This window comes from Mirounga angustirostris, unplaced genomic scaffold (genome assembly GCF_029215605.1).
Source record: "Mirounga angustirostris isolate CCGP_5_RB_7025 unplaced genomic scaffold, mMirAng1.0.hap1 SCAF_1, whole genome shotgun sequence".
Taxonomy (NCBI): Eukaryota; Metazoa; Chordata; class Mammalia; order Carnivora; family Phocidae; genus Mirounga; species Mirounga angustirostris.
The window spans coordinates 69,552,515-69,575,178 of NW_026991709.1; the positions used below are offsets into that span (position 1 = coordinate 69,552,515).

Genomic DNA, 22,664 nt, shown 5'->3' on the forward strand with positions numbered 1-22,664 from the left:
TAGGACTTTTTAAAGAAGTTTCCCTTTAAGGTTTGTTCCTTGGTTTAGAAGTTGTAGGGCTTTGGTATTTTTTGTTGTTGTTTTTAAGCACTTTCAGGGTTCATGATTTTAGTTCAGAACTAGTAATATTGTGCCATTTTCTTCTTCCTCACAAAGATGGTTTTTGATATGTGTCAGTCTGACAATAACTGGATACTAATTCCACTGCATATGATGTTGGGCAAATTACCTGAGCTCTTTGTATCTGTTTCCTTACCTGTAGAATGACAGTAATAATGACATCTCTGCTATGGATTGAATTGTGTTCCCCTAAAGTTTGTATATTTAATTCCTAATCCCCAATGTGATGGCATTTGGAGATGGGGCCTTTGGGAGATAATTAGGTTTAGAGAGGCTCCATGATGAAATTAGTGCCCTTATCATAAGAGACATCATACAGCTCACATCCTCCCTCTCCCTCTCTTTCTCTCTACCATGTAAGGACACAGGGAGAAGGAGGTTGTCCACAAGCCAGGAAGAGAGTTCTCAAGAGAACTCAACCATGCCAGCACCTTGATCTTGGACTTCTAGCCTCCAGGACTGTGAGAAAATTAATTCCTGTTGTTTAAGCCACCCAGTCTATGGTATTTTGTTATGACAGCCAAAGCTCAGACAATCTCCCTTTCGAGTGATTGTCAGCATTAAACGAAATGGCACATGTAAAGCACTTAGACCCACGACTGACACATGACATGGCAAGTGCTTGGCAACTGTTATCCATTGTTATTAGAAGAATAGGGTTCACCTGCCAAGTAAAATGAAGGCTTTTGTTGAAAGGTGAGAGCACTTTTCTCCTGGACAACTCGGAAGACACACCAACCAGCATATTTCTGAAGACATAGTCCAACCTATTTCTGTGGAAGAATGCCAGTTGTGTCTTCCCAATGAAATAGAGTTCTCTAGAGTTCTCTAGCTGGAGTCGCCAGCATGCGGGTGTCCCTGAGAAAATGCAGGAGCATAGGGTAATCCCATTCCAGTGGCATCTCGCAGAGGCCTTCCCGGACCACTCACTCTGGGCAGAGGAGCCGCCCCTCCCCCCTCCCCACTACTCTTGATCCTGTTACTCTGCTTAGTTTTCCTCATGGCATCTGAACTGACAAGCTTTGTTGTGCATTTTCTGTCTCCTCACTGGAGTGGAAGCTGCATAAGGAAAGCCTCATTCTTTGTCCCCACTCCTGTATCCCCACTACTTGAACACTGCCTGATACATTCATCGAAGCAGTGAAGGAATTTACTACAGTGGCCAATAGCATGAACTTTGGCATCAGCCTTCAAATCTTAGCTCTGTGCCACGTAGTGTGTTTGACTGGGCGCAAGTTACCTTGGTGAGCCTCAGTTTTCTCGACTGTAAAATGGAAATAGGATGAAATAAGAAAATACATAGAAAGTTTTTAGCACAGTGCCGGTATCTAGTCAGTGCTGAACTGGCTATTTTCATTTTCTTGTTCTAACCCTGACCTGGGGGGGCAGGGAAGGGTGATTTGTTCCCCTGAAGCACAAGAGACCGGCTTTCTCTGTGAGCCTGCCCCTATGACAGGCCACAAAGAAACTGGGAGCAGGGCAGCAGGGAGCAGGGGAGTGGGGAGCACTCCCGATCCCACTATCCGATCCCACGAGAGGCGCTATGAGAATAAGGATGCAGACCCACCACTAAAACAAACCAACCAACCAAAAGGCAGGGGTTGGAGAGGAGGAAGGAAAAGGAAGAATTCTGGGAGGACAAAATATTCACAGTCACAATAGATGTTACTGCTACTGAGTTTCAGTTAAGCAGCTTCCAGCTCAGGCAGAAATCCTTTAGCAATTTCCCACTTCAGCGGGGGTGACCCTGCTAAGGGCTCCCAGAGAGCAAGCATTTTGCTGGACACACTCCCCTGCCCAGCTCAAAGCTTGTAGTGGGAGTAAGAAACAGACACACTCAGTACTTTTGTCTGAGAGCAAGAGGGAAGGGTGGGGAGGAGAGAATGGAGTAGCTGCTGTGCTCACATATTGATAAAATGACATTTTTTTTCTCCCATTCTTTGCATCTCTCCCCTGAATCCCTATTGAGCCTACAAGTTTTTCACTTAAATACCCAGCAGACAGCAAAATTAGCTCTTAAAACTGTATGATAAAATGAGAACACACGTTCCTTCAATATGACATGTTCATCTTGTCCATTTTTAGACTCCTTTGGCTAGTGCAGGTAGTCTTTTGCTGACAGAAGTCCAGAAAAATGCAGAGGCCACTGGAGTCACGTACCCTTCCCATCACCAAGTGGTGAGTGCTGTAGGAAAGGAGAGAAAGAAAAGCCAACGAATGTTCTACCATGAAGTCACCTGGGTGTGAATTCTTTTTTTTTTTTTTTAATATTTTATTTATTTATTTGACAGAGAAAGACACAGCGAGAGAGGGAACACAAACGGGGAGTGGGAGAGGGAGAAGCAGACTCCCCGCCGAGCAGGGAGCCCGATGCGGGACTCGATCCCGGGACTCCAGGATCATGACCTGAGCCGAAGGCAGTCGCTTAACCAACTGAGCCACCCAGGAGCCCAACCTGGGTGTGAATTCTGGGGAGCACTCATGTGGGTCAGCCTACAAATTTATTGTTCCCATCAAATGAATCAGTTGACAGGAAAACAGTTATTTACTTGACAGGACATACACCAAATGTCTCTTTTGTAAAAACCATCCCATCACCAAAAGAAAGCAAATGTGAGGGTAGCACTTTTTAATCTGTGCTCCACACAATATTGCAGGATATTAATCAAGGTTTCAAGATTTAAAATTTTCTTGTTGCAATTAGATACATTTGAAAAACACTGACTTTTTTTTTTTAATTTAGACTAGTTCCTTTATTGCATAACTGCTTAGAAGATTTAATATGCTAACATACATCATGAATCTTCGTGACAGAGATAAAAGGTGCAGTATTTCACAACATTATTTGACCACGGAAACCTTTTACATAAAACATCTCCCAGAAGTAGTGTCCACAAAGTTCATAGATCAGGATATCATGAGAAAGCAAGTGGCATCTTGTGAAGAAATCCATCCATATTAAGTTCACTTTATTGTGCATGTTTTGGCATCCTGTCCCTCCCCAGTTTCCCTGCTTCTTCGTGGCTTGGAATTCCTCCTGTGAGAATAATTCCCCCGGATGGCGATTTAGGTTAGATGTGCCCATAAAGCCCCTGCCCGTAAAGCCCCATAAAGAGTTGCACCTTCGGGCGCCTGGGTGGCTCAGTTGGTTGAGCGACTGCCTTCGGCTCAGGTCATGATCCTGGAGTCCTGGGATCGAGTCCCATATCGGGCTCCCTGCTCAGCAGGGAGTCTGCTTCTCCCTCTGACCTTCCTCCTTCTCATGCTCTCTGTCTCTCATTCTCTCTCTCTCAAATAAATAAATAAATAAAATCTTTAAAAAAAAAAAAAAAGAGTTGCACCTTCAAGACCCTAAGCATTAAAAAGATGTTGATGTTTCTCATATCTAATTCCAAATTTAAAAACACCAACCTGGGGCCACCTGCCTGACTCATTGGTAGAGCATGTTACTCTTGATCTCAGGGTCATGAGTTCAAGCCCCACACTGGGCATAGAACTTACTTTAAAATAAAATAATCACGGGCGCCTGGGTGGCTCAGTCATTAAGCGTCACCTTCAGCTCAGGTCATGATCCCAGGGTCCTGGGACCAAGCCCGGCATCAGGCTCCCTGCTCCTCAGGAAGCCTGCTTCTCCCTCTCCCACTCCCCCTGCTTGTGCTCCCTCTCTTGCTGTGTCTCTCTCTGTCAAATAAATAAATAAAATCCTTAAAAAAAAAACGCAAAGAAAATATGACACTTACATATCTCTTGCTATTGAGGGGAAATTCTGTGATGACCTTCTGCAAGGTAAAGAGTAACAGATTTTTGGCCTTTCTAGTTGACAAAAGTCACAGATACAAATCCTGAACAGGGTCAGGTAAATGAATGCAGCAGTCCAGGTGGGGACTGTAGTAAGTGGAGAACATATGGCCCATCTAAAGAGAGGACCACTACTTCACTCCAACAGACTATTGCAGGGAAGGCCACTGAAGCTGAATCTCCTGGTTTTCTAAGAGAAGCCAGAGATATGGGCTTTAATGTGAAAACCCCTCAATTTTTAATTATTTGCCACTATATATAAAAAAAAATTTAATATGTGGGGACCAAAACAGAGCATGTTTGTGACCACATTCAACCTGTTCGGGTCACCAGTTTGGGATCTGTGGTGTAGAGTCTGTTCTAACTGCAAAAATCTGCAACTAAAGAAAAAGCTTCATATTTCTGAGAAGGATGGATGAAATCTAAGGATAAATCCAGGCAGTGTCCTTAAAATTGGACACTTTTTTTTTTTTGAGAGAGAGAACAAGCAAGTGGGGGCAGGGGGAGGGGCAGAGGAAGAGGGAGAGAGAGAATCTTAAGCAGGCTCCACGCCCAGCATGGAGCCTGATGCAGTGCTTGATCTCACAACCCTGAGATCATGACCTGAGCCAAATCAAGAGTCAGATGCTTAACTGACTGAGCCACCCAGGGGCCCCTATAGTTTGACACTTTTGGAAGAGGTTTTCATAAACAAAACATTCCACTCCTTTTCTCCCTACCATGTGTGAGGAGAGGTGAAAATAGCAGGTCTACAGGTCCACTAGGACTGCTGTAACGGGGTACCATGGACTAGGAGGCCTGAGCAACAGAAATCCATTTTCTCACAATTCTGGAGGCTAGCAGTTTGAGATCAAAGTGTTGGCAGGGTTGGTTTCTTCTGAGGCCTCTCTCCTTGGATTGTGGATGGCCATCCTCTTTCTGTGTCTTCACGGACCTGTCCATATCCTAATTTTCTCTCTTTTTTTTTTTAAAGATTTATTTATTTATTTATTTATTTGAGAGAGCAAGAATGAGAGAGAGAGAGAGAGAGTACATGAGAGGGGGGAGAGTCAGAGGGAGAAGCAGGCTCCCTGCTGAGCAGGGAGCCCGATGCGGGACTCGATCCCAGGACTCCAGGATCATGACCTGAGCCGAAGGCAGTCGCCTAACCAACTGAGCCACCCAGGTGCCCCCCTAATTTTCTCTTTTAATAAGGACACCATTTGTATTGGATTAGGCCCACTCATATAACCTATTCTAACTTAATTAGGGTCTTTTAAGACCCTATCTCCAAATACAGTCACATTCTGAGACATTCTGAGGTACTGGGGGGTTAGGAATTCAGCATATGAATTTTGGAGGGACACAATTCAACTGTAACAGCAGGTTCTCTCTCTTCATGTAGCCTTCCTTGGAGCTTCCCATTGCTCTCATTTAATGGAACGAGGTAAACTGGAAATAAGTATGTATTAACTCCCATCTGTACCCAGCCTTGTGGGAAAATTCAAAGAAAAAGAGCTACAGAAATACAGTCTGTTCAAGCAGAAAAAGAGCTTGGAGATCAGAGTTATCCTCAGAGATCATTTTATACATGAGGAAATAAGACACATAGGGGTCCTGTGACGTGCCAGAAGGACAAGGCCACAGCCTCTTTGAACTGGAAGGGACCTAGGGCATCATCTATTCTATCATTCTCTGAGGGATGCCTTCCTCCCAAAATGTCCCTGCCAAATGGCCCAGCTTCATTCCAGATTGGCATGTCAGAGCTCCTGATATTTCAAGACAGAAATCATTTCACCATCAATGTTTTTCTTTTAGATAAAAATCTCTGATTCTAGGTAAAATACTGAATTCCTTTGACCATTCCTTTTAAGACATGATTTCAAGTGCTTTTACTGTCCTGTATGTATCTTAATATTTGTTTTCTTACAGGGTGTGCCTAGAGGGGCACCTGGGTGGCTCAGTCGTTAAACATCTGCCTTCGGCTCAGGTCATGGTCCCAGGGTCCTGGGATCGAGCCCCGCATCGGGCTTCCTGCTCCGCGGAGGGCCTGCTTCTCCCTCTCCCACTCCCCCTGCTTGTGTTCCCTCTCTCACTGTGTCTCTCTCTGTCAAATAAATGAATAAAATCTTGAAAAAAAAAAACAACAGGGTGTGCCTAGAATCTGAGAAGTAAATTTGTAGATGTGGCCACACTAGTATAAAGTGGATCAGGTCAATCACCTCCCTTACTGTTGCCGTTATGCTTCTATAATTACAGCCTTTAATCATCTTAGCACATCTCTCTGTTCTTGTACATTAACCTAGTCTTAAGTCCTTTACGTATATGCTACAAGATGCCCATCTTCTCACCTAGTACCTGTGTACTTGGCTTTTTCCCCCTGTCAACTTTCATGTTGCCGGATTATCCCCGTTGCTCCAGCCTGTTGAGCTCTCTTTGGATTCTGATTCTGATATCCTCTCTACTCACTGTCTCCTCTGGCTTCAGGTCAGCTGCAGATTCATCAGGTCGTTACTGTTGTACTCATTCAAGTCATGGGCAAAATTTTGACCAGGACTGAGCCTGAGTAGAGTCTGTCCTCTGGATTCACATGGATCCAATCAATCAGAACTCTGGTGTGGCAGATCATATCCATTCTCATCGAGTTTGTATTTCTCCACCTATTTCAGAATGATGTTTTTAGAGATTTGGCTCAAGTCCCGTGGCTGTAGCCTTTCCCTACCTTAGGGCTGAGCAGCCTTAATTTTAAATACTCATCCAACAAGTCAGTGGCTGAGCTGAAACAGTATAGTCTCTGCTGTCCCAAATATCCCAAATATTTGGAGATATGAGAGACAGACAACTGGAACACTGTCAAGAGGACTGGGCTCTTCTCTTCTCCATCAGTCGAGAGAAAAAGGGATATGAGAAGGGAGGGCTTTAGAGTGACCTGTCGTGAGAACACAGTTGCAGGTAGATTAAAATCTCTTTGGCTAAATCTGCTTTGAGCATGCCATTGTCCTTTCCCACGATTTTTCTGTTCTTCAAATTAGAGAAAATGATATCTTCTTAGAGCATCTGGCTGGCTCAGTCGGTAGAGCATGCAACTCATCTTGGGATTGCGGGTTTGAGCCCCATGTTGGGTATACTTTAAAATAAATCTTAAAAAAAAAAAGATACCTTCCTTAAGTATGGGCTGGTAGTCATTTGAAACAGTCAAACATGGATCCCCCACTATGGTTTTAAGATATTTCTTAGTTATCTTCTGTTTTCTCAGGTAAGAGAATTTTTTAATTATGTGACTAACCAGGAGAACATACTAAATCTGTACATACTAACTTGCTAGATATGAAGCCTTGCAGACAGTTCTAGTCTAGTCCAATGCTCAAAAGCTTCTATGCCTGTCTTGAGTTCCATAGTCTGTGATGTCATAACTCTAATATCACAACTGACCTCCTGTCCTTATCCTTGTCTTTAAGAGTTGAACCGAGAAAACTGAGCTCAGCTTTAGGTGGGAGGTATTGGGGTATATTCCTGCCTATGAAAGTATGGGAACCCTAAGATGAGTCTATAAGGAAGACATTGGGAATTCTTCATCTCTAGGGCTTAGGCAGAGAATTAACACCAATCCGTGAGAGATGGGGTTGGTACAAAACCTAAGGAAGGTGTGACCCCAAACAAATCTGACCTCAGACCTTATAAGGGTTTCAGTTTTTTTCTTTTAAGATTTATTTATTTATTTTAGAGAAAGAGAACACATGTGTGCTAGCCAGGGGAGGGGCAGAGGAAGAGGAAGAGAATCCTCAAGCAGACTCCCTGCTGAGCGTGGAGACCAATGCAGGGCTCCACATGACGTTCTGGTCCCAGAACCCTGAAATCATGACCTGAGCTGAAATCAAGGGTCAGATACGTAACTGACTGAGCCACCTAGGCATCCCTAGGGTTTCAGTTTTTTTGATGATTAAAAGACCATTAGTAAGAGAGCTGCCACAGAGGGGGAAAAGGGGAGGGCCTTGTTGTAAGTCAACGATCTTCTAGGACCAAGGCTTACAGCCAACCACCAGTAGCAGTGGTGGTCATTTGGTAGGACACCATCTCCTGAATGCTGCCTGGAGCATCAGCTTCATGTGCTGCATTGCTCCAAAAGGCTTTTCCACTTGGCCCGACTTCTCCCCTTTATCACCAGATTCCTCTTTAGGCGCAAGCCTTCCTAGGAAAAATATATCACATTTCCATCCCTTGTGCCATCTCTTCCCAAGTGTATCCATAAGAGCTGTCTTAATCCATTTGGGCTGCTCTGATAAAATCACATAGACGGGGTGGCTTAAACAATACTGATTTCTCAGAGTTCTGGGGCCTAGAAGTCCAAGGTCAAGGCACTGGCAGATTCAGTGTCCAGCGAGAGCCCGCATCCTGGTTCATAAACAACCATCTTCTTACTGTGTCATCACTTGGCAGAAGGGGCGAGGGAGCTCTCTGGGGTCTCTTTTATCAGAACACTAACCCATGCATGAGGGCTACGACCTCAGGACCTCATCACCTCCCAAAGGCCCTACATCCTGACACCAACACATTGGGAGTTAGTCTTTCAACATACGACTTTTGAGGGGACACAAACATTGAGTCCAGAGCAAGAGCTGTGAATGGTCCTTCCCCATCTCTGCCTGGATTCGGATAAACTAGTGTTATTCTTCGTAGTCCTGGGCTCAGTCATATTTCGGCTGATATTAATTGGGCCTAAAGTAATGTTAGAGTTATCTTATCATCTCATCCATCCTTTAATGCTCCCAAAACCGATTTAGCCATGCCAAGAAGATGGGCATCTAGATTTTTTTGTTTTTGTTTTTTTTAAAGATTTTATTTATTTATTTGACAGAGAGAGACACAGCGAGAGAGGGAACACAAGCAGGGGGAGTGGGAGAGGGAGAAGCAGGCTTCCCGCAGAGCAGGGAGCCCGATGTGGGACTCGATCCCGGGATCCCGGGATCATGACCTGAGCCGAAGGCAGACGCTTAACGACTGAGCCACCTAGGTGCCCTGGGCATCTAGTTTTTTAAAAGACTATTTTGAGAAATAATCTTTTTCATAAGCAATTTATTGAACACCTATACAAGCACAGTCATAGTTAATAATAAAAAAAATTAGGGGGCACCTGGGTGGCTCAGTTGTTAGGCGTCTGCCTTCGGCTCAGATCATGATCCCAGGGTCCTGGGACCAAGCCCCACATCGGGCTCCTTGCTCCGTGGGAAGCCTGCTTCTCCCTCTTCCACTCCCCTTGCTTGTGTTTCCTCTCTCGCTGTGTCTCTCTCTGTCAAATAAATAAATAAAATCTTAAAAAAAAAAAATTAGAAACAACCTAAATATCCATTAGGAGGATAATGTGTTGTTCCTGAAATAGTTTCTGTATTATTTAAATATCGGATAGTGAAAATGCTTTCATATTACTTGTTTCAAGTTATCACTATAGACTTCAAGTAGTCCCTTTCCTTTGCTCTTGTCTTTTATGATTGTTCTCACCGCGTTCTCTCTGATTATCAAAAATGCAAACATGATCGTGGCACATTGGGAATTAAAGCTTTCTTGTGGTTTGTTCCTCATTATTTATTCATTAAGTGCCAAGCTCCTTGGCATGTGCGGTGGCCCTCATGATCTGTCCCTGCTCTCCTTCGCAGCCCCGGCTCCAGGGCCTGAATGCTGCCTGCCAGCCATGCGTGACTTCTATCAATCCCCTGAACCCGGCGGGTTCCCTCACAGCTATGGGGCTTTGCACGTACTCTGCTCTCTGTTTTCAGTGCCTCCGCCCTTTTCTCAAAATCAAATTTGAGCATCGTCATCCCTCTTTACCCTCAGAAAAGTTAAGCCTGCTTGTTCCAACAGCCTCTCTGGGCTCTTAGGACGCTCTGCTCAAAGCTGTGTTCACACCTGTCTGCCCAAATAGAATGCATGCTCTTGAGAGTGGAGAGGTGTATTCATCTCATATTTCCCACTGACAGGCCCTATCGGATGCTAAATATTGAACAGATGAATGAATAAAGTCGTGTATGAACAAGTGTACAATTCTTCTAATGCTTATATCTTTTAGTTCCTGAAGTTTATTTTAGGCTGTACTTGATCTTTTAAACCATATTCACATATATGAAAATGTTGGGCTAGGGGAAGAGGGGTCCCATGCCCAGTCTCAGCCTCGGACCCTCCTAAGGATGGCCCTGCTCATAATAACAAAGCCCATCTGTAGTCCTCAGTTCCACGAGATCTTCTGTGACATTTGGAACACGTCTGGGTACTTCAGCTGGGATATCCTATGTCTCTGGGAAATCAGAATCATCTCAGGATTTGAGCCCAATCTCAGTCACCCCATTCTTATTTAGTTTTCACCTCAGGCTGGTCTCTATTGTATAAACCTGTTGCCAAGATAATTTTGAAATACGAAAGTGTTCCAAGCATGATGAAAATTAGTTCCCCTAGAATGCCTTATCTGCATATGTGTGTAAATTTGCCTTAGGAATAATAGCTGATCAGGGGCGCCTGGGTGGCTCAGTTGGTTAAGCAACTGCCTTCGGCTCAGGTCATGATCCTGGAGTCCCTGGATCGAGTCTCGCATCGGGCTCCCTGCTCGGCAGGGAGCCTGCTTCTGCCTCTGACCCTCCCCCCTCTCATGTGCTCTCTCTCTCTCATTCTCTCTGTCTCAAATAAACAAATAAATAATCTTTAAAAAAAAAAAAAAGGAATAATAGCTGATCGGAATGCCAGGGTGGCTCAGTAGGCTAAGCATCTGCCTTTAGCTCAGGTCATGATCTCAGGGTCCTGGGATCGAGCCCCACATTGGGCTCCTTGCTCAGCAGGGAGCCTGCTTCTCCCTTCCCCTGCTTGTGCTCTCTCTCTCAGACAAGTAAATGAATAAAATCTTTTTAAAAAAAAGAAAAAGGGCGCCTGGGTGGCTCAGTTGGTTAAGCAACTGCCTTCGGCTTGGGTCATGATCCTGGAGTCCTGGGATCGAGTCCCGCATCGGGCTCCCTGCTCGGCAGGGGGTCTGCTTCTCCCTCTGCCCTCTTCCCTCTCATGCTCTCTGTCTCTCATTCACTCTCTCAAATAAATAAATAAAATCTTTAAAAAAAATAAAAGAAAAAAGAAAAAAAAGAAAAAAGAAACGGTATTCTACTATCTTAAAAAAAAAAAAAAAAGGAATAATAGCTGATGCTGACCAAAGCACTGATCTCTTGATGTCCTCCATGCTTCTAGTACAGTACCTAAAGTGCACTTATAATTGGTCCCCTACAGCCCCACTGGAAAGTAAGCCCCACAGGGCAGCTAGATATCTTTGATATATAGAAAATATATATCTCATACATGAAAGTTATGGAGTGTAGCCCTATTTCTTGTCTTTCTATCCCTACTGCCCGAGAAACATATGACACAATAAATATATGTTGAATATATGAGTGATTCTTCTATGAATATATGATGACTCTTCTATGAATAAGAGGACTAGAAAGACCAGCATCTCCCAGATAAAATGTCCATCAGTTGTCAGACAGGTGGAGGTATCATTCTCGGGTCTCCCCTATTTATCTATGAGAACCAAATTCTATTCTACTTTCTAGACTGATTCTCTTCCTTTCTACCTTTTGTGAGTTCAGTAGTGTGGCTCTTTCGTAGAGCTGTGTGGTGGAGATGACATGGTGCTGTTGAAAGACCACGATTAAAGTCAGACAATTCTGAGTCTGAATCCTTGCTCCACCATGAACAAACTACATACCATCTCTACAGATCAGTTCTCTAATCTATTACGAGTTATGAATACTTACCTGCTAGAGTTACAGGGAATGAAAAGAAAATAATAGCTGATGTCAATTAATTTCTCACATTAGGGGCACCTGGGTGGCTCAGTCGGTTAAGCGTCTGACTCCATCTCAGCTCAGGTCTTGATTTCAGGGTCGTGGGTTTGAGCCCCATGTTGGGCTCCATGCTGGGTGTGGAGCTTGCTTACAAAAAAAAAAAACTCACATTATTTCTGGTAAAAAAAAAATCTGGGGGTCTAAATATTTCTAGACAGAAATCATCTGAGCTCCTCTATTGATGGCATAGTGGGAAGTTGATTAAAAGCTATATTTGTAAAGGGTCCCCATGAGCTGTAGGTTTCTGCTCCCCTCTTGAACTCATTTGCCTTATGAAAGCTTTTTCCTTACTACCTTTTATTTTTTTATTTTTTTTAAAGATTTTATTTATTTATTTGAGAGAGAGAATGAGAGAGAGAGCACATGAGAGGGCGGAGGGTCAGAGGGAGAAGCAGGCTCCTTGCTGAGCAGGGAGCCCCATGCGGGACTTGATCCTGGGACCCCAGGATCATGACCTGAGCCGAAGGCAATGGCTCAACCAACTGAGCCACCCAGGCACCCCACTACCTTTTATTTTTTAAAAACATTTTTAACTTTAAGTACTGTCTACACCCAACGTGAGACTCAAACTCGCAAGCTGAGATGAAATCGCATTCTCTACTGACGGAGCCAGCCAGCCAGCCACTCCTCATTACCTTTTGGTTGCACCTTTCCTTGCTGGTTTTATATTGCTTTTTACTCCTCGTGGCAGCTGATTCCTACACACGGCATCCCTGGAATCTTATCTTTCATGTATTCTTGTTGAGTCACTTTGGTTTTCTCCCTGGATTGAATCCTAGAGACAAATCAATAGGTAACTATGGCTCTCTCCCAAACAGTAAAAGAAAACGAAAACAAAAACAAACCAAAAGACAAAGAAAGAAAGGCAAAAAGAAAAAGAAAAGGGAATCCTCTTTGGGGTAATATCTCACAGTTTATAGTAATGCCATGTTTTTATATTCTTTTCAGAAGTACGCACCATAGTTCAAGCTGTTCCATTTGGCTCTATACAAGCAGTCCCCACTGTTAGAGTCGGCTCTGTATTCCAAAGTGTGTTTATAAAGCCAGTTGTGTAAAACTCACAATGCCAGTGTGCAGAGAAATGAGGTTACGTTGGGTCATCAGGTTCTCAGGGCAGTCCCCAAAAGTCTGTCTAATCCCGAATGCAGACAATCTGGCACACTAGATGTGCTCACTTAACTCAAGAACTCTGTACAGCCTTGGGCGCCTGGGTGGCTCAGCTGGTTGGGCGACTGCCTTCGGCTCAGGTCATGATCCCAGGGTCCTGGGATCGAGTCCCACATCGGGCTCCCCGCTCAGCGGGGAGCCTGCTTCTCCCTCTGACCCTCTCCTCTCTCATGCTGTTTCTCTCTCGCTCGCTCTCCAATAAATAAATAAATAAAATCTTAAAAAAAAAAAAAAAGAACTGTACAGCCTTGATTCTGCAAGCGAGGGAGAGAGAGCACTCTGTGTTCCAATTCTGGGTACTGGGGGCCCTCCTCTACTCCCTACTTGGCTGGGCCTGCAGATAGGGGTGGGTCTGTGCCAGGGAGGGGGTTGGGAGAAGGGCAGACAATCCTGGACACCGGTGCCAGAAATCTGATTCTCTGCCTCAGGACATCTCTCCGGTCCTTTCGCTTGTAATTCCGAATTGGGATATTAGAAATAGTAATGATGTTTTTACAGTGCTTTATAGCTTATAAATGACATATTTTCATCCCTAATATCTCACTGTCTCTTTGGCTCTTAAAACAATCCTCTTGAGTTAGTTATTGTTGTAATTTTTACTTAACAGACAGGAAACTGAGGTTCAGCAATGAAATGGTTTTTCTTTTTTTTTTTTTTAAAGATTTATTTATTTATTTGAGACAGAGAGAATGAGAGAGAGAGAGAGCACATGAGAGGGGGGAGGGTCAGAGGCAGAAGCAGGCTCCCCGCCGAGCAGGGAGCCCGATGCGGGACTCGATCCAGGGACTCCAGGATCATGACCTGAGCCGAAGGCAGTCGCTCAACCAACTGAGCCACCCAGGCGCCCTGAAATGGTTTTTCTAAGTCCAGTTGTGGGGGGAGGATGTGAAAAGAAGTTCAATTGGCACCCCAGCATGGTTGCTTCTAACTAGGTCTCCTCCCACACCCACCTGGCTATATTTTCTTTATTTACGAAACATTTAAATTGTGTTTACTAGGTGCCAGGCACTGTGCTAAGAGTTCTACAAATTTTAGCCCACTTACAATGGCTCAGTCTTAAGTTACAATTTATTTTCTTTTAACCTGTGTCTCAATCACTATGCAATCATCTTGGCAAGGGATGGTGACTTTATTTATTTATTTAAAAGATTTTATTTATTTATTTGACAGAGAGAGACACAGCGAGAGAGGGAACACAAGCAGGGGGAGTGGGAGAGGGAGAAGCAGGCTTCCCGCAGAGCAGGGAGCCTGATGTGGGGCTCGATCCCAGGACCCTGGGATCATGACCTGAGCCGAAAGCAGACGCTTAACGACTAAGCCACCCAGGCGTCCCTGGATGGTGACTTTAGCAACATTCCCTCGTGGTACATTTTTTATTCAGAGGAGTTTGGGCTACTTAGTCAGGTGATCTCTGACTCTCATATTTCCATTATCAGATGAGTCACTTTTCAAGAGCTAGATTCTTGGCCAAATAGTTTGAATATGACGTGAGATTTTATATGCTCAAATCCAGCAGGTCTTTCCACCACAGCTTTTCTTATTTTAAGACAAAATAAACTGTGTCTAGCCAGAGCTAAAGTGTCAGCCAATGGAATATGTCTCTTAATCAACTCTCTATTAAATATGTCATCTAGGTCTGGCAGTTTTGTGCTTGTTAGCTCCTAGACAGCATTTGACCAGCCTAAGAGGAGAGTAGCTTGGCAGTTACTAGAATGGGTTCTGAAAAATAGACCTCTGGCTTTGAATTCTGGCTCTCCCTCTTTCTATTTTATGATCTTGGGCAAGTTGCTTGCCCTGTCTGTGCCTCAGTTTTTCTCATTTTTAAAATGGGGAAAATGGGGCACCTGGCTGGCTCATTGGGAAGAGTGTGCAACTCCGGACCTCAGGGTCGTGAGTTCAAGCCCCATGTGGGGTGTAGAGATTACTTCAATATAAACAAACTTGGGGCGCCTGGGTGGCTCAGTCGTTAAGCGTCTACCTTTTGCTCAGGTCATGATCTCGGGGTCCTGGGATCGGGCCCTTTGTTGGGCTCCTGCTCAGCGGGAAGCCTGCTTCTCCCTCTGCCTGCCGCTCCCCCGGCTTGTGCTCGCTCTCTCTCTCTCTCTCTGACAAATAAATAAATAAATAAATAAATAAAATCTTTTTAAAAAGCACACCAAAAAACACGTCATACTCTAAAATGGGAATAGTAATAGTACCAGCCTGGCAGAGTGTCATTGTGAAGATTGTCCCATTCTACAGATGAGGAAATGGAAGCTCAAGAGTACAAGCAGTACAAGGGATTTTCCCAAGACAACACAATTAGTACGTGCTGAAGCTGAAGTTTGAATTCAGAGCTGCCTGTTTCCAAAGCCCCTACACTACCAACTGCAAGGATAGGTTCGGCTCTTGGCCAGCTGATCCATCAGATGTGCTGTGTTGAGAACAATTTGTAACTGCATTGGCGCTCGGCACATCCACTGATACACCTGGACATCAATTAAGAAGAGGACCCCAGGGGCGCCTGGGTGGCTCAGTCAGTTAAGCGTCTGCCTTCGGTTCAGGTCATGATCTCGGGGTCCTGGGATCGAGCCCCGCGTTGGGCTCCCTGCTCAGCGGGGAACCTGCTTCTCCCTCTCCCCCTGCTCATGAGTTCTCTCTCTCTCACTCACTCATTCTCTCAAATAAATAAATAAAATCTTTAAAAATTAAAAAAAAAAGAAGAGGACCCCAGCTGGGAGCCCCTCTAGGGCAGGCACCATGTCTTATTGATACCCGTCTCCCCAGCTCTCAGCACAGCACCTGGCCCGAAGCAGGCAGGAACTACACTGAATGGAGGTTGTACAGAGACTTGCCCCCAAGGATTGGTCCTCTATGCTCTGGGTTTGGGCAGTTTCCTTTGGTTTGCCTTAAAAAGGCAAATGTCTAGTCCTTAAATGAGATGTGGGGAGGCTCACATGCCCAGATTTTAACACCTTTTATGGCTTCCATTCTCATTTCAAGGGCAAATTTAGTGTAAGAAGGATACGAATATGGTATGTAGATTATAGTTTACTTGAGTCATTACAGTGAAACAATAGTCAGTTTACCCCACCTACCCTCTTTCTCTCCGCTGTGCCTACTCACTCTTCCTCTGTTGCCAATTACCAAGGCAAATGGATATTACCTTAAGGGTGAGAAGTAAAAAGGATTGATGGGTGAGAGTTTAGAAATAACATCCTCTCCTTGAAACACAATCAGTCTGGGACCATTGATTCTGTTTCATTTTTCCTTCCTGATTTATTTATTTAATAAATTCTTTTTTCTTTTATTTTTTCAGTAGGCTCCACCCCCAACATGGGGCTCAAACTCACAACCCTGAGATCAAGAGTCACCTGCTCTACTGACTGAGCCAGCCAGGTGCCCCCTCTTTCCTGATTTAGAGAGTGATGCAAGTCTGGAGCGTTTATTATTTCGTGAGAGTCTAGGTAAAAAAAAGCATGTGACTTTAATATGTACATTCCTCTCAGCTACTTAGGTGCAGCCCAGGAAGAGTGCACTCTGGGAGACCTTGCCCTTCAGAGGGTTGCTTCTTTGGACTGAAATCCCATCTAGTATGCATCCCCAGAATGAGGCATGTCGCTACCATCTTCTTCCTGAAATTTAAAATGGTATTTAGATCCTGTAGCATGAGGAGACTGGCTTAATTGTTTTTGATGATGAAAGCAGGGGGCTGGGACAGATAACTTCTTAAACCCTTTTTTAGCTCTGAAAACAATTACTGATCATGTCCTATTGGCCATGTGCTATGCTAAATGCTTTTACATACATTATCTCATTTAGCTCTCTTAACAGTCTTACGGAGGAGGTATCATTACCCTCTTGTGCAGATAAAGCAATCTTAAGACTCTAGAAGATTAAGTGATTTGCCAAGGCTGCATAGCTCCCAAGTGGTTAAACCGCATCTATTCAATAAATGGTTCAGTTATTAAGCGTCTGCCTTCAGCTCAGGTCATGATCCCAGGGTCCTGAGATCGAGCCCCATGTTGGGCTCCCTGCTCAGCAGGGAGTCTGCTTCTCCCTTTTCCTCTGCCCCTGCGCTCTCTCTCTCTCATAAATAAAATCATTAACAAAAGATAAATCAGGTGGTCTACTCAGAGGGACGAAGGCCTGTTGCTGCAACCTGGAAAATCATTTCACCTCTAATAGGCTCCTGGGCCATCTCCTGATGGACGAAGTATCTAACTAGATAAGCAGCTGAGAGCTAGGAACAGGGATTACAGTCAGTGTGTAATAGTGGGTGATCCTTCTGAAGCCCACACCCCCACAGAATGCAGCAGTTAACTTCAACTTCCTGAGTCCTCCTCACTTTTCCCTTTCTGGCTTTCTCCCTGTCTCCAGCCTCCTACAAGCTATCTATGCATCTCTGCCCTTTTCCTGTGTTTGTCTTTGCTGTTCCCTCTTTGAGTTTGCATGAGATGCTTGTCAACACTGAAATGAACGGAATGTATGAGTCCTGACCTCCAGAACGGTGTTTCCTAACTGAACTATAGCGCCATCGAATCAACTATTTAAGTCCACTGCTGGGGACCCTGGATTAAGAGAGGATGAAATGAAAGCTCCTAAGTGGGAAAGCAGCTAGATCAGGGTTTCTTAAAGTGTGGTCTCTGGACCACCTACACTGGAAGAGTTTATGATAAGTGGAGATTCAAGGATCCCAACCCAGCCCTATTGATTCCAAATGTCTTGGGATGTAGTCAAGAGTTTTGTATTTTTTTTAAACATTTTATTTATTTATTTTGATGGAGAGAGAGAGACAACAAGAGAGCGAACACAAGCAGGAGGAGTGGGAGAGGGATAAGCAGGCCTCCCACTGAGCAAGGAGCCTGATGCGGGGCTCTATCCCAGGGCCCTGGGATCATGACCTGAGCCAAAGGCAGCCGCCTAACAACTGAGCCACCTAGGCGCCCCAAGAGTTTGGTATTTTTAACAAGCCCCCTGGGAGATCTTTGAGCAATACAGTAAGAATAATTGCCTAGACTAGGAATTACAAAATGGCAGCAGTAAGTCAAATTCACCTGCAGATATATTTTGTTTAGGCCTTAGAGTATTTTTTTTATTTATTTATTAAGGTTTTATTTATTTATTTGAGATAGAGAGAGTGAGAGAGCACAAGCAGGGGGAGTGGCAGAGGGAGAGGGAGAATCAAACTCCGCGCTGAGCAGAGAGACCAACGTAGGGCTCAATCCCAGGCCTCTGAGATCATGACCTGAGCTACCTAGGTACCCTGGCCTTAGAGTGTTTTAAAAATCAGAATGGGGCGCCTGGGTGGCTCAGTTGGTTAAGCGACTGCCTTCGGCTCAGGTCATGACCCTGGAGTCCTGGGATCGAGTCCCACATCAGGCTCCCTGCTCAGCAGGGAGTCTGCTTCTCCCTCTGACCCTCCTCCCTCTCATGCTCTCTGTCTCTCATTCTCTCTCTCGCAAATAAATAAAAAAATCTTAAAAAAAAAAAAATCAAAATGTTTTCCTTAAAAATCTAGTTTTCTGGCCTTTCGAAAAAATTCTTAAGGAGGCAACCTTGAACCAATATTCAGACAACAATCATCTAAAGCCATGGTCGGGACCATCCCATTTCACCCAGCATATTCTCAGTCCCCAGAGCCACCAGAGTCTTCCATGCTGTCATGTCCTTACCTTTTGACTTGGGCTCCTCTAGGACAGATACCAGGTTTTGTCATCCACGAATCCTCAGTTCCTCCTAAAACCAAATTTATAGAAGAGAATGAATAAATGCGTGCTGAATGAATGAATGGGGACAAGCTTGATGATGTTTCTCATGGCTTGGATAACCAAACCGCAAATTTTTTAAAAGTCTGTTCCTGGGCATAGGAGACATGGTGTTTCATCCTGGTTCTGCTGCTGATACGTTTTGCTATTATCACCTCACTACTCAGAGTCTAAGTTACCTTAACTACAAAAAAAAATTATGAGGATGGATTGTCTAAATTCTTGCATCTCGAACAGTGTGGCTTCTTTGGCTGCGTCTGGGCATTATGGTTCCATTCTTAAATTGTATGTGGAGAAGAGGCTATTGGGAAACTCAGTCCCAACCAGTCTCTCTCTCTGAAGCCCCATACCTCAAAATGCCATCTGTTGACGTGGCGGTTTGGAATCTTAGTTGACCTGAGGAGGTGGCTGACCCTCACATGGTCGCAGAATGGCAGGTATTTATGGAGGCAGACTGGGCCAACTCACAGATGAAGTTCAAACACCTCAGCCTAGTGCAGAAGGCTCGTCAGCCTCAGATCCCTGCTGATTAACCCTGTGACTCTCCCCTTCCCACCAACAATACTCAATCTCAAAAACAAAACCAAAAAACAACCCACTTTCCTATGCCAACCCCAAGCACCATGTTGTTTTCCCCTTCTCTGCCCTTGTCCATGCTGTTCTCTCTTCCTCAGCCCGTTCTGCCATCTAGTAAATCCCTACTGGGCCTTAATGCCCAGTGAAAGGGATCCCTCTGGCAAGTGATCCTAGTCACTGTCCCCGACCCTTCTGGAAGACCTAACTTTTCACTCTGTCCCTCCTCTTCACTTTACCTTTGCCTTGTACATGTTCCTGCCATTGCATCTACCACAGGGCTCATTCCCTTATGTGCTTGTTCCCCTACTAAACTGTGATGTCCTTGAAGGCAAGAATCTAGGACACCTCACAGAAGCACAACCATTGTATGTTGAATGAAGGCTGACCAGCCCTAAACCCCAGATATGCTGAGATGAGTCACAGAAGAGCTGACCATTAACCCTTGCACTGCCCATGTTCCTCCTTTCCCACCACACACACTTCTGTATTTTGAGATGCAGAGCTCATTGCTGATATTTAGAACGACAGATGATGTTTGCCAGCAGCTGAGTATCCTGGGTCTCAACATCAGTGCTGCATAACATGGGATTATGTAGGGTGATTTTTTGTAGGGATTATGTAGGGTGATGTTTTGTAGGGATTATGTAGGGTGATTTTTTGTGCGTAGCACTTAACAATAACAGCATGGTGTAGGGCAGTATTTCCTAAGCTGTTATGAAGAATCCTTTAATCTTCTTTTGGAGAATGTAAATAGACATCGTATTAGAAAAGTAATCTGGTCAAAAACATTTGGGAATGTCTGAAAACTATATTCCCCTCTAAGAAAGAAATGTTACGTATGAGCATATTAAAGACTCCAAAGTTGTGATATGCCCAGACTAGAAGTCTGGTGATAAAGAACATGGTTTAATTTGTTTCACTCAGCACTTCCAAAGCATGGTGTTGAGGAAGGAACACTGAATTAGAAGTGAGAAGGCCTGAGTTCTCATTTCCCCTCTTTCACTAAAGCAAATGTGTGTTCTCAAACCAGACACTTCCCCTTTTGCATTCTTCATTTGTAAATTCTTCATTTGTAAATCGAAAGAATTAAAAATGAAAATCTAAATGACATGGCTGGATTAGATTATTTCTAACAGCCTTTCTAATCCCCACTTTCTATCCTGCTCCAAGGGATGAACAGCTCTGGCTTTGAAGCCTTTGCTGGGGCTAAAAACCTCACACAATGGGTATTTAGCAACCCACCCCAGGAACAGCTGGGCAGGAGCTTGGCCGTTCTCTTGACGTGGCTGTTTCTGTCAGATGGCTAGATCTGAAGGGGAATTATCTGGCAATTCCGAGCTGATGTGTCAACTCTGGGATGACTTTTAACACTGTAAGAATCAGTCACCCACTTTTCCTCTCCTCCTTTGCAAGGCATTCACCATTGCAAAATCATTGCTCAGAATGTCCAAAAAACAATATTTGACATGAAGTGAAACTCTGAATTAAGGAAGAGCTTTGAGGGAGGAGAGATTTGATAGCAATCATCAGTCAGGACTATGAAAATGTCAAGTACCCGCAGGGAGACCAGATACCCAAGAACGTAGTAAGGGGAGTAAGGCCCCAAGTTCTCCTGGTTTTGAGAGAAAATACAGCCAGGCCCATTCCCTTTAAAGTGCATCTGTGGAAAAGAAAGTACATCTGGCTCAAGTCGGAATTTGGTATCACGGAGTTCATGTGGACAGGGGTCAGCCCATTTCTGCTGATGGAGGCCCTATTAGCATCATGCCACATTCAGAGCAGAAAGCCCACACTTTCTGGGCCAAAGGACAGCCCCCAAATGGCCACTGTTGAAGGCCCATATTACACATATGCAGAGTGGTGTTTCCCTCTGAATAGCATCTCAGCAAAGTCAGAAATACCATTACTCAGCATAATCTGTAGCCGAGATCTGCTTTGTGTGTAAGGTCCACCCCGTCCAGGATCCTTCCTTCTTTCTTTTCCTCTGTCCTGAAACATTACAGAAAGTTCCTACTGTTTTGCTTTTTTTTTTTTAAAGATTTTATTTATTTATTTGAGAGAGAGAGAGAGTGAGAGAGAGCACAAGCAGGGTGAGCGGGACAGGGAGAAGCAGGCTCTCTGCTCAGCAGGGAGCTAAATGGGGAAACCTCAGTTTTTTTTAAGTGGGCTCCATGCCCAGTGTGGAACTCAAAAGTGGGGCTTAAACTAACAACCCTGAGATCAAGACCAGAGCTGAGATGTAGAGTCAGACGCTGAACCTGATACTAGCTGGGGACAAAGCACAAGCTGACACCCTGCAACCTCCCCCTCCCCCACACTCCTGGGTGAGACATCTGTGACATTCTTCCAGGAAACTTCCAACTATCTTAATGTTAATGCTTTGCTAGAGCGAAAAACAACCTTGGTTTGGTAATAGCAAGGCCTCCAGTATCCTGAGGGTCTCCTTTAGCGTGTGAAAATCTTTTTGACACCTCCCTTGTTCTTTACCTCCCTGACCCCATAATATATAATCAGTTGCTCCTCACAACCCCAGTGCAGCTCTTTCTGCCCATGGGTCCTGTCCCTGTGAGGAAGGATAGTTGAAAGCCAGGCAGGCAGGGACAAGCCATCCCCCACCCTAAGAGGAAACCATCCTTAAAAGGATTTTACACCACCCTGGAAGAAGCCTGCCACCCTCTCCCACGTGATAGATAGATGGCAAAAACCTGATTGGATGACAGGCGCATGAAGGGTTAATCAGATTGAAACAGCCCACCAACAAGCCCATAAAAACCCTTAAGACTTACAAGACTCGGAAACTCCAGTGGCAACCCTCTTGGGTCGTCTTCCTTCTCCGGAGCTTTGTACTATCAATTTCGCTATCCCTCAGTGAACCTCCCGAACCTGTTGAGAACCTTGCTTTCCTGCCCACCAGTCTGTCTGGTCGATCTCTTCACTCTTCAAAGCAGCATGACCAAGAACCGTGAGGACCGCTGGAGAAAAAATCTGTGGCATCGTGCTTTAATAAAACCACCATTTTGGGACGCCTGGGTGGCTCAGTTAGGCGGGTGGCTCAGTCAGTTAGGCAGCTGCCTTCTGCTCAGGTCGTGATCCCAGGGTCTTGGGATTGAGTCTCACATGGGGCTCCCTGCTCCGCGGGGAGACTGCTTATCCCTCTGCCTGCTGCTCCCCCAGCTTGTGCTCTCTCTCTGTTAAATAAATACATAAATAAATACATAAAATCTTTAAATAGGGGAAAAGAAAACCATCACCCACCATTTTGCACCAAAGGAGTCTCGAGTCTCAAGAATTCTTTCTTGGCCGTGGGCTCCGGACCTCACCGCACCATACCTCACCTGCATTTTACCTACATCAAACTGACTGAGCCCCCCAGGCGCCCCTCAGAGCGTTCCTATTGTTAAAA

At 44.7% G+C, this 22,664-nt stretch overlaps 1 long non-coding RNA gene across 4 annotated transcripts; it reads right to left on the minus strand.

The window, feature by feature from the left end:
• Window positions 1-2,582: 2,582 nt before the first annotated feature.
• Window positions 2,583-22,443, minus strand: LOC129045439 (uncharacterized). Of its 4 annotated transcripts, XR_010405943.1 has the most exons (6): window positions 22,048-22,443; window positions 18,593-18,656; window positions 12,407-12,546; window positions 11,682-11,858; window positions 6,249-7,037; window positions 2,583-3,157 (listed from the first exon to the last, which is right to left on the minus strand). It is a non-coding gene; the product is annotated as an uncharacterized LOC129045439 (long non-coding RNA). The 4 variants fall into 4 exon arrangements; XR_010405940.1 differs by lacking the exon at window positions 2,583-3,157 and having other exon boundaries at window positions 5,048-7,037; window positions 11,682-11,854; XR_010405930.1 differs by lacking the exon at window positions 2,583-3,157 and having other exon boundaries at window positions 5,048-7,037.
• Window positions 22,444-22,664: the final 221 nt, after the last annotated feature.